This window comes from Ceratotherium simum, chromosome 24 (assembly GCF_057802395.1).
Source record: "Ceratotherium simum simum isolate JZ-2026a chromosome 24, ASM5780239v1, whole genome shotgun sequence".
NCBI lineage: Eukaryota > Metazoa > Chordata > Mammalia > Perissodactyla > Rhinocerotidae > Ceratotherium > Ceratotherium simum.
This window is the reverse complement of record NC_141923.1, coordinates 10,348,898-10,368,351: the sequence shown is the minus strand read 5'-3', so window position 1 is coordinate 10,368,351 and position 19,454 is coordinate 10,348,898. Positions and strand designations below refer to the sequence as shown.

Sequence of the window (19,454 nt, the reverse complement as noted above, 5' to 3'; positions counted from 1 at the left end):
ACAGATGAAAGAACTGAGGCTCAGAGACGCTAAGCCACCTGCCCAAGGTTCCACAGCCAGCATAAGACAAGTTTTCTCCCTCCAGTTTCCTCCCCTCTGCACCACTAGACTATTAATATTCACTGAAAGAATGAACTAATTAATTAACACTAGGCTCTATTTTAACCAACAGACGCAAGATTGAGACCTGTTTCAGAACTACATTCTTAAGAACTGAAATTATTAGAACAGTGACTTGCTCAAATCTGCAAGGCCCACCCTCCACTGCAGAGATGGCTTCTAGAACAGGGGGCTGCAGACCACGGCCCACTGCCTGCACAGTTCTCCAGCTAACAAGGAGTTTTACATTTTTAAATGGCTGAAAAAAATCAAAAGAAGAGGGGCCAGCCCCGTGGCTTAGCGGTTAAGTGCGCACGCTCCGCTACTGGCGGCCCGGGGTTCGGATCCCGGGCGCGCACCGACGCACCGCTTCTTGGCCATGCTGTGGCGGCGTCCCACGTACAGCAACTAGAAGGATGTGCAACTATGACATACAATTGTCTGGGGCTTTGGAGGAATAAAAAAAGGAGGAGGATTGGCAATAGATGTTAGCTCAGAGCCAGTCTTCCTCAGCAAAAAGAGGAGGATTAGCATGGATGTTAGCTCAGGGCTGATCTTCCTCACAAAAAAAAAAAAAAAATGAAAAGAAGAGTAATATTTCGTGACAGGTGAAAATTACAGGAAATTCAAATTCCAGTGTCCGTAAGTAAAGTTTTATCGGAACACAGCCACACCCACTCACTTACATAGTGTCAATGGCTGCTTTCTAGATACAATGGAAGTGAATAATTGCAGCAGAGACTGTATGGCCCATAAAGCCCAAAATATTTACTATCTGTTCCTTCACAGAAAAAGTTTGCCGACCTCTGTTCTAGAAGCCCCAGGGACCGAGGCTATTGATCAGCTCAAGAAAACTACCTCACTCCAACCCTGCCTGTCAGCACAGCATTCCTCCAGGTCTAGGAATCTAGAAGATTCCATACTATTCCTTTCAGCAAATAGTAGCAATCCCTGATGTCCGGAATGGGCTGATCAAAGTTTTCCAAATGCTGGGAGTTGTGTCTTCATCAAGGTTTCCCTCTGGAATTTCCCTTACTTATAGACTTTTAGGTGGCATTTGCCATTAAGGTGAGGGATGTTCTATCGGAGTCACCTACCCATGACCTCCAAGATAGTATCTGACTCATGGCTGGATCCTGGATTGGGTTCCACCCTCCCGGGGGGCCGTGGTGTGAAGCCTTAGTTAAAGACATGTCCAGTTAAAAGACAACAGGAACCTCACGCAACCACTCAGAAAGAAGGCACACGGGGCAACTCCCCAGTGAAACAGGTCTGTGCCCCCAGACACAAGCAGCCAGGCAGGGTCCATTCCCTGAAGTTTCGTTTCCATTCCCTCCCTTCTAGAGAGTTAAAGATCTGGGGGCGGGGAGTGGGGGCCCTTCTCAATCTGAGAAGTCAGGCCTGGGGCCAGCACTGCTGGGTGCTGCCCTGGCACAGCAGCTCCTCCATGGCCTGGTTGCCCATGTGCCAGCGGGAGTGCCAGGGCCCCGTGGATGCTGAGGGCCTGATGTTGCATTCGCCAAGTTTATGCAGCAATGTCTCCAAGAAAAGAACCCTGCGTGCTGGACAGGGAGCTTCTCAAGCTGCTGATACGATCCGGGGGAGGTGGAGACCGGGCAATGCATTGCAGAGAGAGCCAGCCGGACTGTCCTGTGGCGGGGTGGGGGTGGGGGTTCTGAGTATAGCAAGACTGGGAAACCCTTTTGTTATGCACAGTGCCCTCAAATCTGCTAACCCTGGCTCCCCTGGGTCCAGGTGACTGGTGTGAACAGTCCTGGTTATCTGTTCTTCTTGTGAGGCAGCTCACGGTGAGGGTCCCTCGGATCCAACAGGATGTGGAGCCTGGAGGGGCACCTCTAGTTCCGTGTTCTCAGACACCTCGGCCATTTGTGCATCACATCCATGATTCTGGCCACATCTGGGGACGTCTGCACTATTATTTTTCCTCATTAATTATTTTTTATTTTTTTTTTTTTGTGAGGAGATCAGCCCTGAGCTAACATCCGCCAATCCTCCTCTTTTTTTGCTGAGGAAGACGGCCCTGGGCTAACATCTGTGCCCATCTTCCTCCACTTTATATGGGACGCCGCCACAGCATGGCTTACCAAGCAGTGCGTCGTTGCACGCCCGGGATCCGAACCAGCGAACCCCGGGCCGCCGCAGCGGAGCGCGCGCACTTAACCGCTTGCGCCACCGGGCCGGCCCCCTCATTAATTTTTTTTAATTCAACCCATTTAACCTTAAATTATTTTAAAAGGAGACTTTTTATCTTTGCCTTAAATAGAAAACCGGGGTGAGGCTCAATTGCCATGTATAGAACATCATAAGGAATAAATACAATGAATATAAACACCGTTTATTTAACTCTCTCTGGTGCTGTTGCTCGCTTGCACCTGCGGCTGCTCGTGGTTAGAGAGATGGGCAAGTGTTAGGGAGCTGTCAGACCCAGATTAGCACCACTCGGAGACATTCTCCTGACCAAGTCCAGCAGGTCAACCATCCCTGTGCATTAGCATCATCTGGGCGCTTTTAAAAACTACAGATAAGCAGCCCCATGTCCAGAGATTCACGCATTATCCTAAAGTGGGTCCCAGGTGATTATGAGAACATTGCACAATCAGAAGGATGAAAAGTCCAAAGGAAGATGGAGAAGGGAGTCCCCGTCACTCTGAACTTGTGCCACCAAGTTCATCCCGTCAGTTACTCGTAGTCCTGGTCCAAACTCAGAGATCTGACCTAGTTTAAGCCCCTGCACAGTATTGAGGAGGACCCCATGCCCAGGGCAGGGAGAAAGACAGGAGGGCCCAGTGTGGTGACACTGACTTTTTTTCCATAGTCAATTCTATAAAAGAAGAAAGTCACATTGGTTGTTAGGGATGGCTGGGACCCTGGGGGGGACGTGAGTGATCAAGATATGTGGTCTGCACCCTGCACACACCAATAAAAGAGGCCTCCAAAGGGAGACAGGCTTGGCTGGGTTGACTCTAGCCCATCACACCCCCCGGACCTGCCGGAGCATGGGCCTGGGCCAAGAACCCCGCAGCCAAGGGCTGACTCACCGGCAGCTGTGCCGATTCACCTACTGTGCGTGCTGAGGGCAGAGGCAGGCGGAAGCGCCGAGCTCCCTTCCAAGTGACCCACATTGTCACCAAAGTCACCTCCCCCACTAGGGAGCACCTCGGGAAAACGGGGAGTGCTCGGAGAAGCTGGAAATTGAAGAGCAGAACTGCGGGGACCAGGCACCCACCTGGGGCCGGGAATTCCTCTACATCTGTGATCACATTTGCTCCTCACAGCAACTCTGCAGGGATGCGGGACCAGCCCCATCGGACAGGAGAGTATGCCTGGCTCATGGAGGTTATGCGACTTGCCAAGATTGCAGCACAGGTGGCAGAAGCGGGGTCCCAGCCCAGGTCTGTCTGCTTCCACCATTCCAGGCTGCCGGCCCCAAACTCAGGCCCAGGAGCAGAGAGGACTCAGCCCAAGCGGAAGGTCTAACTGTGCTTTGCATAGGAAGACAGAGGACACCTTGCTGTGGGCTCAACTAACCACACTAATGACCCCTTAGCTCCAGGTGGGGGTTGCAGTTTGCGACGCATGCTCCCACATACCCAGCCTGGTGAGGAGTGTAGTGTATGTCCCCCCACTTTACAGAGAAGGGGATTGAGGCCCAGAAACTGTGCCCTCCAACAAAATTAAAGGTCCTTTCTGGGGCCCCTCCCAGCCCCTGAGCTTTCCTCTCTCCAAGCCATCGTCCCCCAGGATGGGACAGTCTGTTTAAAGCGCCCATCTCATCCCCCAGATTCCTCCACCCTCAGGGCAGGGACGCGCCTCGGCGTCCTCCTCCTGTGCCCATCTCAGGCGGTGTCGGCACGTGGAAGGAATGCGGTTGCCCAAGGCTCACAGCTTCCAGGCGGAAGGGCCCAGATCCCAGCGGCGAACACGTGCCTCTCTGGCTCCAAACCAAAGTCGGCTCCACCTGAGCTGGCTGACTAACCCCACTGCTTCCTGTGGGGGACAAATGCAGGAAGTTACGGGGCCATCCCCTCACCTCTGAAAAGGAGCACATCGACAAGCAAAGCCTGCGACGGGGACCACCTGGCATGCCCCCCACTGCCACATTCAGGTGGTTTCACCCAGAAAGAAGTGGGGACAAGGGACACCGCAAGATGGAAGTTTTTAAAAATTTATTTTCTAAAATTATTTCTGAGCAAACCTGAGTCTGAAACCAGCAAACAGATAAATAGGCAAATTATGTAAGCCAGGCTCCATTGCTGCCTGGTCTTGAATAAAGGAATTTAACCTGGCAACCCCAGCTGGCTCACATCCAACCCACAACGGCCGGCTTGTGGTCACCAAGTCCTTGACAGCTAGTGAGCAGGCTGCAGATGGAGTTCCTTGGGACCAAGCGAGATAAGGGTGTGGCCAGGTGGACAGGGTGGAGTGCTCCAGGGTGGTCCCTGGCTCTGGAAAACCTGTGGCATTCCTGGACCCATGTGACACTGGCCACACAGAAAGGATTTCCTTTGAGGAATGGCCTGGTCATGTGGGAGCCATTGGGGGTTGCAGAGAAAGAACTAGCTGCAAAGTGAGGAGGCCCAAGTTCTAGGTCTGACTCACCACTTCCTGCCCACTGCACCCCAGCGTGGAAGGGCCAGTGTAGACTGACGCTCACCTGCATGAGCTCTGGGATCAGCAAGTCTGAGCTCAATTCCCAGCTCCACCGCTGAGCAGCTGAGGACAGGTTATTTAACCTCTCTGTAAAATGGGAACATCAGAGCATACCTCACTGAGTTGCTGTGAGGATGAAAAGAAAATGCAGTGAGCACTTAGAACAACGCTGGCATTCAGTAGGTGCTAGCTGTTATGCTAAACCATGCAAGGAATCTTAGATGGCACCCAGTGCACCCCATCAATTTATACATTCATTCATTCATTCTTTCATTCCATAAATATATATTGAGCAGCTACTATGGCTAGACTCCGGGGACAGAAATAATTCCCTGCCCTCATGGAGTTTATGTTCCAGTAGAGGAGACAGAGGATAAACTCGATTGCAAATAAACAACCAAGATAATTTCAGGTGGTAACAAGTGTTAGAGAGACAATGAAACAGGGTGATGGGTCAGGGCTTGGTGGGGGGATGGTGGCTACTGTGTGAGCAGGAAGGTCCCCTGGAGGCCGTGACTGTGAGCTGAGATCTCGATGAGAAGGAGCAGCCACGGAAAGGTGTGGGGGAGGCATTCTTTAGGCAGAGGAAGAGCAAGAAGAGGGGTCCCAAGTGGGAAAACATGGCGTGCTCGGGAGAACACGAATGTCAGATGTGAGTCCCTGAGAGGCCAAGAGACATGGTCACAGTTCCAGGATGGGCCCCAGAGAGCCCAGGAAAATGGACAGTTGTCCAAGAGGACAGCCCCCTGAAGAGGGCCACAGGGGAGATGACGGGCACCCCATCTTCTCTCCTCAGCCTCGCTCACGACTCTGGAGCTCGCCTTCCTTCTCTGTGTCCTGGGCATCACTAGGATCTGCCCCGTCTACTTCATTCAGGGTGGTTGTGAGTTTTAAAGTGTGTTTTCAAGGATAATGCCTTTTAATTAAAAAATAATGATAACTTCTCTCTGGCTGGGATGTGAGAATGGATAATCCTGTACCTGCTTTCAAGGAGGTCATGGTTCAGTGGAGAATCAGATGCAAAACTGAAAATTAAGTATTATGTGCCAAGTGCAATGGGAACATGAAAACAGAAATGACCAGCCCTGTCGGGGGTGGGTGAAGAGGGCTTCTCGGAGGAGGTGATGTCTAGCCAGGTATTGATGGGGAGGAGCAGGGGGAGGACCGCTGGGCGGAGGTAACAGCTGGAGCCCAGGTCTAGAGCTGGAAAGATCAGGATGCGTTTGTGGCCTCATGGGACCGGGAGGTAGCCCAGGTGGTAGAAAGCATGAACTGCCAGCCAGGCAGGCGGGGGCTTGGGACTTAATCCTCGGAACAAGGGACAGCCACTGGGGGCAGATAGGCAGGGAGTCACCTGCTTAAGTGACCTGGCCCTCGAGCAGCCAGGCTCGAGGCCCCCAAACACCCACTGCGAGGCTGTGCTTCGCAGATGAGAGAATATCCAGACCTCGAGGCACCTTAGAGATCTCCTAACTCCAACCGCCCTTTTTAAAGGGCAGGGAACCAAAACTGGCCCAGGAGAAGGTCAGATGCGTCTATGGACTGGAGGCTCCTCCCATCATCACAGAAGGGTCAAGCCTTTGAAACAAGGAGGAAAGAGGCTACCCCAGTGAGTCAGCCTGCTGTATGACTTCAGCAAATGTCACTTGGGAGGGGCTCAGCCCTTTTCAGATCTCAAATAAAACTCTTGGCTTAATGAGAGTTCAACCAGCAACAGTGGTCCACCCTATTCCACCCATGCCTCAGTAATGACCAGGTGGGCCTAACCCCGAAAATAGATCAGCCTCCTCATTTCACTGTGTAACCATCCCAAGTGGTGTTACATCACGAATGCTAAGGAAACAGACTTTTAGGAAAGGCGGTTGTAAGGGACAGAGTACTGGCCCAGAGGCCAGAAGACACGTCTCAGGTCCCAGGTGGACCCCAAGGCACCTGAGAGATTTGGGCCAGTCATTTCTGCTCAAGGAGACTCAGTTTCCCCACAAGTAAAATTATAAGTTCAGATGAGATCAGCTCTAAGGCTCCGGCTGGTTCTGGCATTCTCTTATTCTCCCCTGCAGCTGTCACTTCTAAATACTTCTAGAACACGGCACACACCATCTCTCCGGGCACATACAGTAAGGGATTGTTTCCTAGTCTCTGAAAGCTACCTCATTTGTGTAAAGCTCTCTCCCATCAGGTTCTCACATAAGCCCTGCCCTATGGGGAGGTATCACCAGCCCCGTCAGACAGATGAGAAAGGAGTTCACAGAGCTGCAGCTGGCACAGGACACAGAGCAGGCTGGGACCCGGCCCGCTCTCCACTGCCCAGGTGAGCACACGTGCCGAGACACAACGGCGGCCTCCATGCCCACTGCACTTCAGGAAAACCACCACCGGAAGCATCAGTCCTGGCATGCCGGCCCTTTGAGCCCCGTTGGCCGTGCCAGACACCTCTGCAGAGCGAAGGCCTGAAGAACACCTTTGGTTTGGGCTGGGAGAATGTGACCAGGAATCAAAGCGAGCCTTGAAAGCAGCAGGGCTCAAAATGGGACAGATCCTCCCGATTCTCAGTGCACTGCTGCCCTTCTCGCAAACAGAGCAAGCTCGGTCACCAGGAGGGAAGCATGGCAGTTAGAGCCGTCAGCCTTCAGAGCCTTCTGCGACCTGACAGCTGGGAGGACAACGCCCAGCTGCCCTCGGGCTGGGCCAGGCTGGGCCGCTGGAGCTTCAGCCTCGCAGGAGTGAAGTTTGTGTTCACAACACAGCACACTGAGAAAAGTTTCTTGTCTTTTCAGTTCTCCCTCTGGGTGAAACTCGTGCTCCATCCCTTTCCTGCCACGTGATTTGGGGCAAGACATTTAACCTCTCTGAACTTGTTTCCCCAACTGAAAAACAGAAATCACCATACCCACGGCCCTACGTTGTTTTGATAACTTATGAATATATCAAGCATGCCCTGCAGAGAGTAGGAGGAGGCCAAGTAGCTCTCCTAGGAGGGCTTCCCGTAGGAAAAGAGGTGCTAAGCACCGCTTAAATATTTCCTTTGACGATGTTTCTGCTCATGGAAGTTCTACAAGTGTGCAGTCATCACATGTTATCGCTCTCTTCCGACTTTTTAAAATTAAAATGGTCACATCAGTTTAATCTCAGGTATACCACCCATTTCCCTGCCTGTCCCGAGGAGGCGGCTGTGGACCTTGCCACAGTAGTAGCCTGGGTATGGCAGTGAAGTCCTGATGAGAGTCACCCAGGTGTGGCAGCCCAGAGCAAAGTGTCTTCCCTACCTGTCTGCCTAATGTTGACTTTGGCCAGGACACTCCCCTCGGCCATAACACCAGCAGATTGGTCCAGGTGACCCGAGGTTCCGCCCAGCTCAAACAGTTCAGGATTTTCTGATTCAGAAGCATAAATCATTAGGGCAAGACTTAAAAGAATCCTGATGATAATCTGAGACCAGAGAGTGTGAATGTCATCTTCTTGTATGACTCCGAAGAGGGAGATTACTTCTTCCGAACGAGAAATCATGTGTCTGTTATACAACAAGATCTGTGTTCATTTTATTTTTTAAATGCAGCCAGATTAACATTTGAATCTGTGAGAAGAGTCTGATTTTCTAAGAGAGCTTTGTGAAAATGTTGCATATTATCTTTTAATTTTATTTGTATATAAGATGTGATATATACAATGGAATTGTGTGTGTATATATATATTCCACTGTATATATACTATATATACATTATATATTCCATTGTATATATACATTGTATATATAATATACATATTATATATACAATGTATATATACACAATTATTGTATATAATGTATACACAATTATACAATGTATATACATACTAATTGTATATAATGCAATTGTACATTGTATATAACGTATATATATTTCCTATTTGTAAATGATAAAGCACAAAAATATTTAAAAATTCCCACGAGCCTACCTCGACAGAAGAAACAGAACATAATGGATCCCACTGAGAATGGAGCAGGCTCCTCCCTGACCTGTACCCTCTCCTTGACCAACGATCACCACCCTGATTTTGCATTATCATTACTTGCCTTTTTTTTTAACCTGCTTAAATTTGTGAAACAGGATCTATGTATAGAGGAGGTGTGCATAAAACATACACGTACTTACAAATAATTACAAGGTGAATTCCTTAGTGACCTCCCCCCATGAGCCTCTGGGTTCCAATCCCCTCTGGCCCCGCCCCATGGTGATATTTGATTTTTACTTAAGGAAATCACCTTCTTGCTTTTTGCCATCATTTTACTTCTCATGTACGTATCGCTAAACAACTCATTATTAGCGTGCTTCTGTTTTGAGCTTCCTAATTTCCTCAGCAGCTCTCTGCCCAGTCTTGCAAAGCATTTCAGAGACACCAGGATTCCCTACGCAGAATCTGCAGCCTAGAAATCCAGGCCAGAGGTACAAGGCCGTGCTACATTGTTACAATTACATTAGGAGGCTTAGTAATAAAAACCATGATAACGCCTCTTTCTGGTGTGTCCCCGCCCTACTGGGCATTCTGCTGAGCATTGTCCCCAATTGTTTCATTTATCCTCACAGGGAGGTGTTGGGGCCTCCTATCTCTAAAATAGCTCAGGACTGTCCCCCATCTGCTTCCTAGCTACTCATCTCCAGGAACAGCATCCCTAAATCCTGAAGCAATGACTCCCTGGGGGGTGGAGAGGGTCAGCGGATAGCTCCCTAACTTCCATCTGCTCCTCCCAGGTTCCTCTCTTGGCGGCCCTCTTGGGCTACGTTTAGATATTACAGAGAAAAAAAAGTTCAGAACCCATTTTTTCCCCAGCAAATACCAATGTCTTAATGATGACTGGGACCCTGCCTCGTGAGTACCGTTCTCCCGATGATTAACACGTAACACCATCCTTGTATTGTCTGAGATAGGCTATGTGGTACAATGAAGAGCATCAAGCCCAAAGCCCTGAGTTCAAATCCTGGCTGTACCACTCTCATCCTCTTAATCTGTTTCCCCATCTGTAAATGGGCCAACAACGGCAGGCTTGCCTGCTACCAGAATCACAGAGGGTGAGAGACAGGAAATGCTTCCTCAGAGCCCACAGACACATCGAGTCCCCTGCAGGCCCCTCTCAAATCTCCCTGCCTGTGTCAAGGACCAGCTTTCAGCACTGGAAGAGCTCCGAGGAAGATGATCCAAGGCCACCCACAATTTGACAGACGGGTGACATCAAGGCAGAGAGGGAAAGGGCAGAGCTAACGAGGAGGGAACTCAGGTGTCCCCACCAGGCCCTGTCACCCCAAACTGGGACAGCTGCTCACATGTGCTGTGTCTGACACCATACAAACGCTGTTCATGGAATGTCTCACTGAATTCTCACGGCTCCTAAGATGCAGGCGCTAGGATTATCCCCCACTCAAGGGGAAGGAAATTCAAGCCGTGAAAGGTGAAGCGACTTTCCCACGGCCAAAGGTGGAGGACTGGACCCAGGTAGTCTGACGTGGCCACCCCCATTCCTAACAGCTGGGCAACACGGGAGGCCCCGCTGCCCTCTGGACTCCCAGGGGCTCCAGGGTCCTTGGCAGGTTGTGCCTGACCTGCCCAGTCTTGCCTCCCCAGAGCAGAGGTCACCCCGCAGCCAAGCCAGAATCCCTTAATAGCCACGCCCCAGGTTTCTGCCTCAAGAGGTGGAGAGGTCACCCAGCCCTGGTCAGGTCCAAGGCTGCTGGAGAACATGCAAAGTACTGGGCTAGAGGGTTGTTCCCATGGGCACGGAAGGAGCTCAGGCTCACCGTGAAGGGTGCCTGCAGGGGCCCTGAGACAGAAACCTGAGTCCAGATTCTCATCACTCCCCTCTGGGCCGCCAGCAAATCCTCAGGACTCCCAGCAAGACATGAGTTCCAGAAATAAGCCTTCCCAGCCCATTCCCCCTCCAGCTGCCCTCAGAGGGGCCTCTCTTGCTGAAAACGATGCCCTCAGGGCCAGCAGGCTTGGCACAGCTGTGGCTGTCAGCCGGCCCCGTGTGGTCCTGCCTGAGGAATGTGCAGACCCACACGTGCCAGAGAGCCCCGCTGGGGCACGGTTACAGGAAACGGAGCAAAACAGCCCGCTGGTACAGGCACGCCCCTCCCGCCTCCCAGCTCCTGACCCCTGGTAGCTGTTGGCTGCCCCAGCTGTGCAGGACGCAGGGCCGAGCCCCTGAAGAGAGCCAAGTTCTGTTCTTGGCTGTGTGGCTCTGGGCAAATCACTCTCCCTCTCTGGGCCTGTTTCCTCTCCTCCATCTTGATGGATGAAGGAGGCTGCTCTGCAAATCTCAGAAGGATGGTGATTTTGTGACATGCTCCCTTTTCTGGAAGGATGGTCACTTTGCCCCACTATCTCCTGCCCCCACTCCTGGAAGCCCCTCACAGTACCAGGAGGAATTTAACCCTTTCAGAAGTCAAGGAGACCAGGAACCTGCGAGCCTTGGGCCAGCACTTCAGGGCCGAAGTGATAACATAATAATATTCATTATTACCCCACCCCAGAAGTCCCCACCCCAGGGGACTTCAGTCCCCTGCCTTAGAGATCTGAAGCAGAGGTGAGCCAGGCTGTGTGCAGCACGGTCCAGGGTTGACCACCGGGCCCCATCCACCAGGTCCACTGTTTGGAGTCAAGATCTGAAGACCCCAAGGGGAGTCAGAATCCGTTTGAGGCTCCCTCACTACCCCGTCCTTTAGAGATGTGGGATGAGGCTCAGAGAGGCTGAGCGGCTTGCCCAAGGCTGCACAGCCAGGAGATGTCTGAACTAAACTGAGCCTGCCAGGTGCGACTTCCCATCCTTACCGCGGGCTCTGGGCTCTCAGCCACTACGGAGCGAGCTCGTGGTGCCAGGAGGGGGTACCTCTGCCCGCGTTTACTGCCCAGGCGGAGGACACGGGGCGGCACGAGCCCGCGGTGACAGGTCCGCTCGCCCCAAGGAGAAGCAGAGCGAAGATTGGAGGCGGCGCCCCGCCCGCCGAGGACGCGCTGCCCGGGGCTTAGGGGCTTTTTCTTGCGGGCCGAACCTCCAGGGTTGGGGAGCGGAAAGGCTCGGGGATTTTGCAGGCGGCGGGGAACTGCTGGGTTTAAACTAAAAATACCCGCCCGCGCGCCCGCCCGCAGCTGTCACGCCAGGGCCCCCGCCCCCGCGCCGGGCGCGCCCCCCCAGGTCCCCTCGACTTCCCGCGACCCTGATCCCTGGGGGGACGCGTCAGGGCTGGGCTGGGGGCTGAGGCCCCGACCCTCCCAGCCCCCGGCCGGGCCGCCCGCCCCGCGCCACTTACCCGGCCCGGAGCGTGCAGGAGCGCGGCGCCGCAGGCGGATCCGCCGAGCCGCCCTCCTCCTCCCTGCGTCCCCGGCGGCTCCGGGGCGGGGCGGGGCCGGGGCGGGGCCGGACACTCGCCCCCGCCCCCGTCCGGTCCCCTCCGGGACCCGCCGCGGGAGCCGCCCCCGGGCCGCCCCGCCCCGGCCTGGCGGGAGAGGGACGCGCCCGACCCCGCGCGCTCGGCGGAGGGCCCCGGTGCCCCGCCCCAGGCCGGCCGGGCCCTATCGCAGACCCCCCGGGGGCAGGGAGCGCTGTCGTGGCGGATCCCCACCCTCACCCCCCGCCCCGCCCCGCCCCGCGCCCAGGGCTGCCCCCTCCGGCCCGGGAGCCGCTCCGAGCCCCCGCCCCCCGCCTGCCTCCGCCCGGGCTCGTCCTTGGGGATGGCGCCGAGCCCTCTCCCCCGGGGAAAGTTGCATCTGAGGAGGGAGCTCCTCTGCGCGTCCAGACCTGGGGAGATAGGTGGGGGGCTGGCAGGTCTGCCCTCTCAGAGCCGAGGTGGGGGCAAAGACAGGGGCACCCCTCCCGGAGGCGCGAAATCCAAGAAGGAAGTGCCACCTAACAGCCAGCCTGACAGTGGGAGCGCCCCATCCGGCCCCTCCCACCCCGCAGTCCCCGGAGCCACCGCGCATGGGATCTCTGGACCCCCGGCTGGGATGGGAGACCCCAGGATGCCAAGCAGAGGCGATGGCGGGTGAGCCACAAGGAATGTACCTCCCGCAAACCCTAGGCCCTAGAATGTGCCTCCCCTTTCTCTCCCCGCGCGCCACTCCCTATAGACACATCCTTCCACCCGCCCACCAACCCCCGATCCTGCGACTCCGGGACTCTTTAACCTTGCAGCGGAATGTCTAAATCTTATCTGCCTCCGTGCCTTTCAGCTCCCGGGTATTCAGGCCCTTTGAACTGTCCTCTGCCGCGGCCCTGATCTTTGTCCGAGTAATTACATGTTTGCACGATTGGGTCCAGCTCCTTTGGATGCGGATCAGAGCCGCTAAGGAAGGATACAATTTACAGAACTATGCACCATGTGGGCTCCAGTCTTCACGACTTAAGTGTGGCTGCGCCCATTTCGCAGATGAGGAAAAGGAGGCTGGGCTTGAGGAGTTAAGTAACTGCCCCAAATCTAATGCTTCCCAGAGGGTGTTTTCCTCTTTTGTTTCTTAGTGAGGTGGCAGGCCCTCTGTCAATGTTTGTTGAATAAATCGGTGTAGAAATCAGTGTTCTAAGAGAGAGATTAAATTGTAAAACAGGACCGGATAGTAGTGTGTGTGTGTGTGTGTGTGTGTGTGTGTGTGTGTGTGTGTGTGTGTGTGTGTGTCTTTTCCAAACTGAAGGTAAGGAAGGAGGATGCCAAAGCCCAGAATTAACACTGGGGTAGACCTAGCGTGAGCTGGAATGCCAGAATATCAGCCTCCTCCTAACTTAGGACCCATTTTTTATTAGTCACAGGATCATAGGAGATCCAAAGGGCCTCTCCCATCCTTGCCCTTGACGGGCTCTCAGTGTCCTACTATGTTGCTCATTATCATCCTGACTCCATCCAAGGCGCTGCCTCAGGCCTTGGGGTTACAACAGTCAAGCTGAAGGTGCAGACAGCGGTGAACAATTATTATAATACTTGCCATTAGGCTAATGCTCTTTGCTTTTCCAAGTGATTTCACATGTATCTCCTCATTAAACCTCTGACAGATCCTCCAGGTAGTTAGGAAAAGTTTAATCAGTTCTGTCTTATGACAAACAAAGGCACAAACAGGAGATTTGCAAGGATTGAGATGGCCCTGCCATGCTGCTAGAAGGGTGGGGCCGCTGGCCTGGGAAGGCAGTTTCCTGCGGTAAGAGATGGTTTGGTGCAGCTGGGAGTAAAGAGCTCAAGGTCTGGTGTCCAGTTGCCCAAGTTTGCAACTTTTAGCTCGTTACTCATCATTGGTTTCCTGTTCTGTTATTGGGTCTAATAATAGGAACCTATCTTGAATGGATATGTGCCTGGTGTCGTGAGCACCCAGCTCAGGTGAGCTGTTCTGGGTATAGCATGACCACTACAGTTTCTGGCATATGGCTAGTTAGTCTTTCATCAGACATTTCCTGAGCACCTACTATGTGCTAGCCTCTGGGAATATGGAGGAGAATGAGGCATAGACTCCTCCCCCCAAGGAGGTCACAGTGCAGTGCTTCTGTGTGCATCGCAGAGATGAACCATCCTCTCACTGCTCATGTGGTGCAGAGCACCAGTTCAGAGCTGAGAAACCCAAATTCCATGCCCAGCTCTGCTACTTAACTGAGCAAACCTTACCAAGCCACATAACCTCTTAGAACCTCGGTTTTCTCATCTGTTAAATGGGGTTAGCAATATTTCATAGGTGAGAAATATGTGATAAAAATATTTTGTAAACTGCAAAGTACCATGCAGATGTTAGTTCATTATTAGTAGTAGTATCTTCAGTTTTACAGGGCTCGATGCTTTTCAGAACGCTCTCCCATTGTTTTCCTTAAGCCTGACATAAAAACAAGACCTTATTTTTTTGTTAATTCTATGGCAGTCTTTTGCCACTCCAAAGTGGTCCATACGGAAGGGAAAAAAGTTGAGCAAGCGATGCTGGAGAATGCGGGAATTTACAACTAGAAAGGCTATAAAAACTTCAACTTGCCTTCAGCATTACTCACTGCTACAGAAAGGAGTGGAAATGAAACCTATCTGGAAAGAAAAGTCTGGCAAAGGATGGAGGGAGAGCCCCGCTGTCATCTCTGGAATTGAGCACAGGAAACCCCGCCCCCAGGCCTCCCTTTCAGAAGTGGCCCAGCGAGGGAACCACAAGAAGGCTCTACAATTATGCCATTCGGAAATTCTGACTCATTTGGCAGTGGGGGCGCTTCGTGCAACATACAAAATGTCTCCCAAAAAGCAAAACTTTTGCTACTGCTTCCCCACGTCTCTTCCCTGCAGCGAGCATCTCCACCACCACTCGTGGGGAAGCGGGGGCCAATTGAATAAGCCTGGGGAAGTTATTCAGGTCTGTTTCAGGTTTGCTGTTGGTTAGCTAGCTTCAGCAGCGACCCAGTACAAGTCTTATCGTGTGAGCATGATTTGTAATTGTTTCTGTGTTCAGTCTCCACAGGAAGATTAGAACAGAAGCTGGAATGCTTCTTCTGGCTAATCCAACTCCTTGTTGTACGAATGGGTAAACTGAGGCAAGGGGGCAGGAGGGAGGGGCCCTGCACAGGGTCCCAGGGTGGTAACTGGTGTTCTGGAAATTTATGTTCCCATTTCCCTGTCCCTAGCCTGGCTTGCCCCCTTTGTGGTGACTTAAATAAGTGCTATTGGCTAAACATAGATGAAAATCTCACACTGTGGGGGGCCGTTTCTGGGGTGCCCCATCAGGGAAGTCCTGATCTGGGCGTGGAGAGGTGGTCCTCATCCTGGCTCTGCTCTCAGCTACTTCTTCTTTGTTTTCTTTTTGCCAATTCTCCAAGTGTTAGTCTGTCTCTTCCCATTGAGGTCCTACTATGTGTTCGTAGGGTGTTAACTTCCCTGGGTAGGTCACCTTCTTCACCAAAAGCTGCCACCCAGTAACTGAGCACCGTACTGGGTGACAATGAGTCATCTCCTGAGCACAGGAACCGGAGTACTTCAGGATACTTCTCTAGGTATGCTCAATTGTGCTGCTTTTATAAAATAAAAATATAAAGTGTGTCAGATGCACAGGACTGGATCCTGGGTTCCAGCCCTTGTTAGTGCCACTAATTAGCTGTGTACCTTTGGGTCACTTCTGAGTTTCTGAATCTGTGAAATAAGAGAACTGGAAAAGATCATCTCTAAGTTACTCCTCCCAACTTAAAAAATGATGTGAATCTTGATTGTATTAGTTAATAACATCATTTAACATAACTAAACTCTTCTATTATTATACTCCAAGGAATAAGTACTAATAGACATAAAAATATTAAAGTGCAATTGACAAACTTTATTCCTAAAAAAATAAAATCCTGGGCTGGCCCCGTGGCTTAGCGGTTAAGTGCACGCGCTCCGCTGCTGGCGGCCCGGGTTTGGATCCCAGGCGCGCACCGACGCACCGCTTCTCCGGCCATGCTGAGGCCGCGTCCCACACACAGCAACTAGAAGGATGTGCAGCTATGACATACAACTATCTACTGGGGCTTTGGGGAATAAAGGAGGAGGATTGGCAATAGATGTTAGCTCAGAGCCAGTCTTCCTCAGCAAAAAGAGGAGGATTAGCATGGATGTTAGCTCCGGGCTGATCTTCCTCACACAAAATAATAATAATAATAAAGTACTTTGCAAAGAACAGCATCAGCTTTAAGTAAAAGGCGAGAAGTCGGCTGCGAGAGGGAGAGCACCAGCCTGGAAGGCTGTGTGTGTGTGTGTGTGTAAACAGCAGGGCGGAACCCTCCAGTTATGTTGATTACCTGCGTATGCAGCAAGAAAAATGTCCGAGTCCCAGCTTTATATATACCATAAACCAGGCAGGGCTGGCTGAGCCCGCTGCAGGCCGTGAAGGTGGTTTCGTGTTCTCTGAATTACCGTGTACCAGCGAAGTCTCCTCTACGCTCAGCTACTTCCTGGGTTGCTGAACACGTGAGCCGCGCTGCTGCTCTTCAGTCCCGGCGCTGATTGCTGCTCGCCCTTCCAGCTTCGTCATTTTGGTTTAAACTACTGCACACCGGCAATCTGGCTTATTTGTTTGTTTTTGTTTTGAAACCTAAATGCAGCCTTGATAATGTCAGTGTTGCCAACGCTGGGGTGGGCTGGCAGCGTGAACAACTCACTGGATGAGAATCTCCTGGGTGGTCTCTCTCATTCCGGCTCTGTGTTCCCCAGCTGGCTGAGCGGGGGAGCACCATCTCCCCTCCCCATGTTTCCACATCTAGAAAGTGGGGCCAGTTCTCGCCCTGTCTTCTCTGTGGAAGCTGTCATGAAAATCACAGAAAGTAAGGACGATGAGAATGTGCTACAAATTTGAAGTTCTGTGCACATGCGTGCTATGATGGGAAATTAAATCCTCCAATTACTATGGCTGCAAACAAAAACTTCCCGACAGAAACTGACTCAGGAAGAGGCTGTGAGTAAGGAAGACTTCTCCACTAAGGAGAAAGAGAAATCTTCTATTGTTTTGCTCCCCGGAGACATGCTTTTGAATCTGCTGGAGTGTTCTCTCCTCTCCTTGCTCTTGGCAGGCTTGGCAGTTCTGAACATGCGATATTAGAAGTGCTGGGTGATAGGCAGCGTGCCCAGGAAGCCGGGGGAGGCCTTGAGCCCCACCTGGCAGACACCCAGAGGCGCGGCCTTGGCACCTGGGTTAGGGCAGCGGAACCCACGCATTTGTGGGCATTTGTGGGCATTTGTGGCACCGCCACCATCACCGTCAGGGCAGGCGGGGCTCTGCGCTTTGGGGAAACCCACAGTCGCGGTGTGCCTGATCCCTTTCCCAGAGTGGCAGGGGCTTGTGTCATATAGGTCCACGTGTCTGCAGGAAACCTGTTGCTCTTGATGACAGTTCTTGATAGTTCAAGACGCTTCCTGAGCAGAGAAGGCCGTTACACTGCAGGAGCCTCCTTCCACCAAATCTCAGAATCTTGCTGCAAACAACTGGCCCCAAACACCCACAGAACAAACGTTTTCCAAGCTGACGGCCTCAAGTCCTTGCAACAGCAGTAGCTATAGCACTTGGCCTAAATGGCCTAAGATTTCAAAGAACTTTAGTCCTGAATTTCTTCTTTGATGTTGTAGAGTTGGCAGGCAGAGAAAAATGACAAGTGCCCCGAAATGCACGTCCTGGCTGATTAAAAAGCCAGGCAACCCCCTAAACAGGCTGGAGAGAAGGCAGCACACACACCCTGGTGTCCTTGGGTATTTAAAGGGTCCTTGCTGACACTGTGCCATTGGGATTAGCTCACTCGCTTCTGTAATCAAGGCTGTTTCATGATCCAAGCTGAAATGTGTGTTTGTTTGTGTCACTGGCAAATCTGGGCAAAATGACGGGACCGTGTCTGCTCAGTTGACAGACTCTAAGATGGGCTACAATGAAGGTGCACGCGCACACAGATAACAGCCAGAAGACACTACAGATGCCCTGGCCCGGCTCCTTCATGTTGCAGAGACCCCGAGAGGTTCAGGGAAGGCCCTGACTGCTTCCGCCCACAGCCAGGTTTACCTCCATCGCCAAACCCAGGTGACACTTGGGTCCTTACCTGGCCTCACTCTGCCTTCTGACGTCTATCAGGCCCTCGCTCCCGGAAGCACTTGCTCCCCCGTTTCTCCTCCTGCCTCCTTTCTAGTCTTCACGGCCTGTCCTTCCCTAACTGCACACCTTCTCCAGGTTTCTTCTCTGCTCTCTTTCTTGAGCTCCCTGACCACATCGCTTTTATCAGTAGGTCCCACCTAGAGAGGCGATAATCTGAGTCATTTCCCCTATTTCTCAAATATAACCTGACGATTTGGCTGTCCCTCAGATTCCTCGAAACTCAGAATGTCCAGAAGTAATTCATGACTCACCCCTTCATTCCACCTTCCTCCTCCCCGTCTTCCTGGCCTCAGCAAGTAAGAGCTCCAGCCTAAGCCAGAAACCTGGGGATAAGCTCAGTCCCCTCTCTTCTTCCCAGCGCCCTCCCCCACATCCAGCCGGTCGCCAAATGCTGTCAACCCTATACCTTCAAGGTATCGAGTGGTTAATCCTACAGTAGTCTCCTGACCGGTCTCCCGCTGTGGTCTCAGCCACCTCGAGTTCACCCTCAGCATTCCTGCCAGGATCATGTCTCAAGAACCTGCAGCGTACACTCTTTCTGTGACCTTCTCTCATCCCAAGGACGAAATCCTAAGGCCCTCAGCCAGGTCCACGTGTCTGCATTTGTAAAGAAACGACTCAGCGTTCCTGTGCCTGGGCCTCTGTGTGTTTGCCCTGGTTGTTTCCTCTTTCTGGAATGTCCTTCCCCTGCAAATTCTTGCAACACCCAGTTCAAGCACCACCCCATCTACTAAGCTTTCCCTGATCTCTGAGGCCTGACTCACTGTCCTTAGAGCACCCCCCACCCTAGTACACAGTGACACTGTGCGTCTGTCCTTGGTTGTGTGAGTGTCTTACTCCACTCCGTTTCCTGCTTGGCACAGAGCTTGTGGGTGCTCCCTGGTTGAGTGTTTCTTCACCTCCTACGGCATCTGTGGCCAATATTATGAGTTTCACGCAATTTGGGATTTCTGAGATACTGTCCTGTGTTGTTCACCACGTCAGATGTTCCTCATTCAAGAACTGTGCATTGAGCACATCCTAAGTGCCAGGTATAGTGCTAAGGACCACGGGCAAGAAAACGAATTGTGTCCAACCAGAAGCTAATGGTCCAGTGGCAGGGG

The 19,454-nt window shown here is 52.3% G+C and overlaps 1 protein-coding gene across 2 annotated transcripts in view; it reads right to left on the bottom strand.

Moving 5' to 3' along the window:
• SYNE3 (spectrin repeat containing nuclear envelope family member 3) overlaps window positions 1-12,121 on the bottom strand; it is a 99,529-nt gene extending 87,408 nt beyond the window's left edge. The window contains exon 1 of one of the 2 annotated variants that reach the window (XM_087447983.1): window positions 12,054-12,121. The gene's annotated coding sequence lies outside the window, so the exon portion shown is untranslated. Of the gene's footprint in view, window positions 1-4,774; window positions 6,261-12,053 lie in introns of those variants that run through there. The other variant, XM_087447984.1, reaches the window with a different exon arrangement.
• Window positions 12,122-19,454: the final 7,333 nt, after the last annotated feature.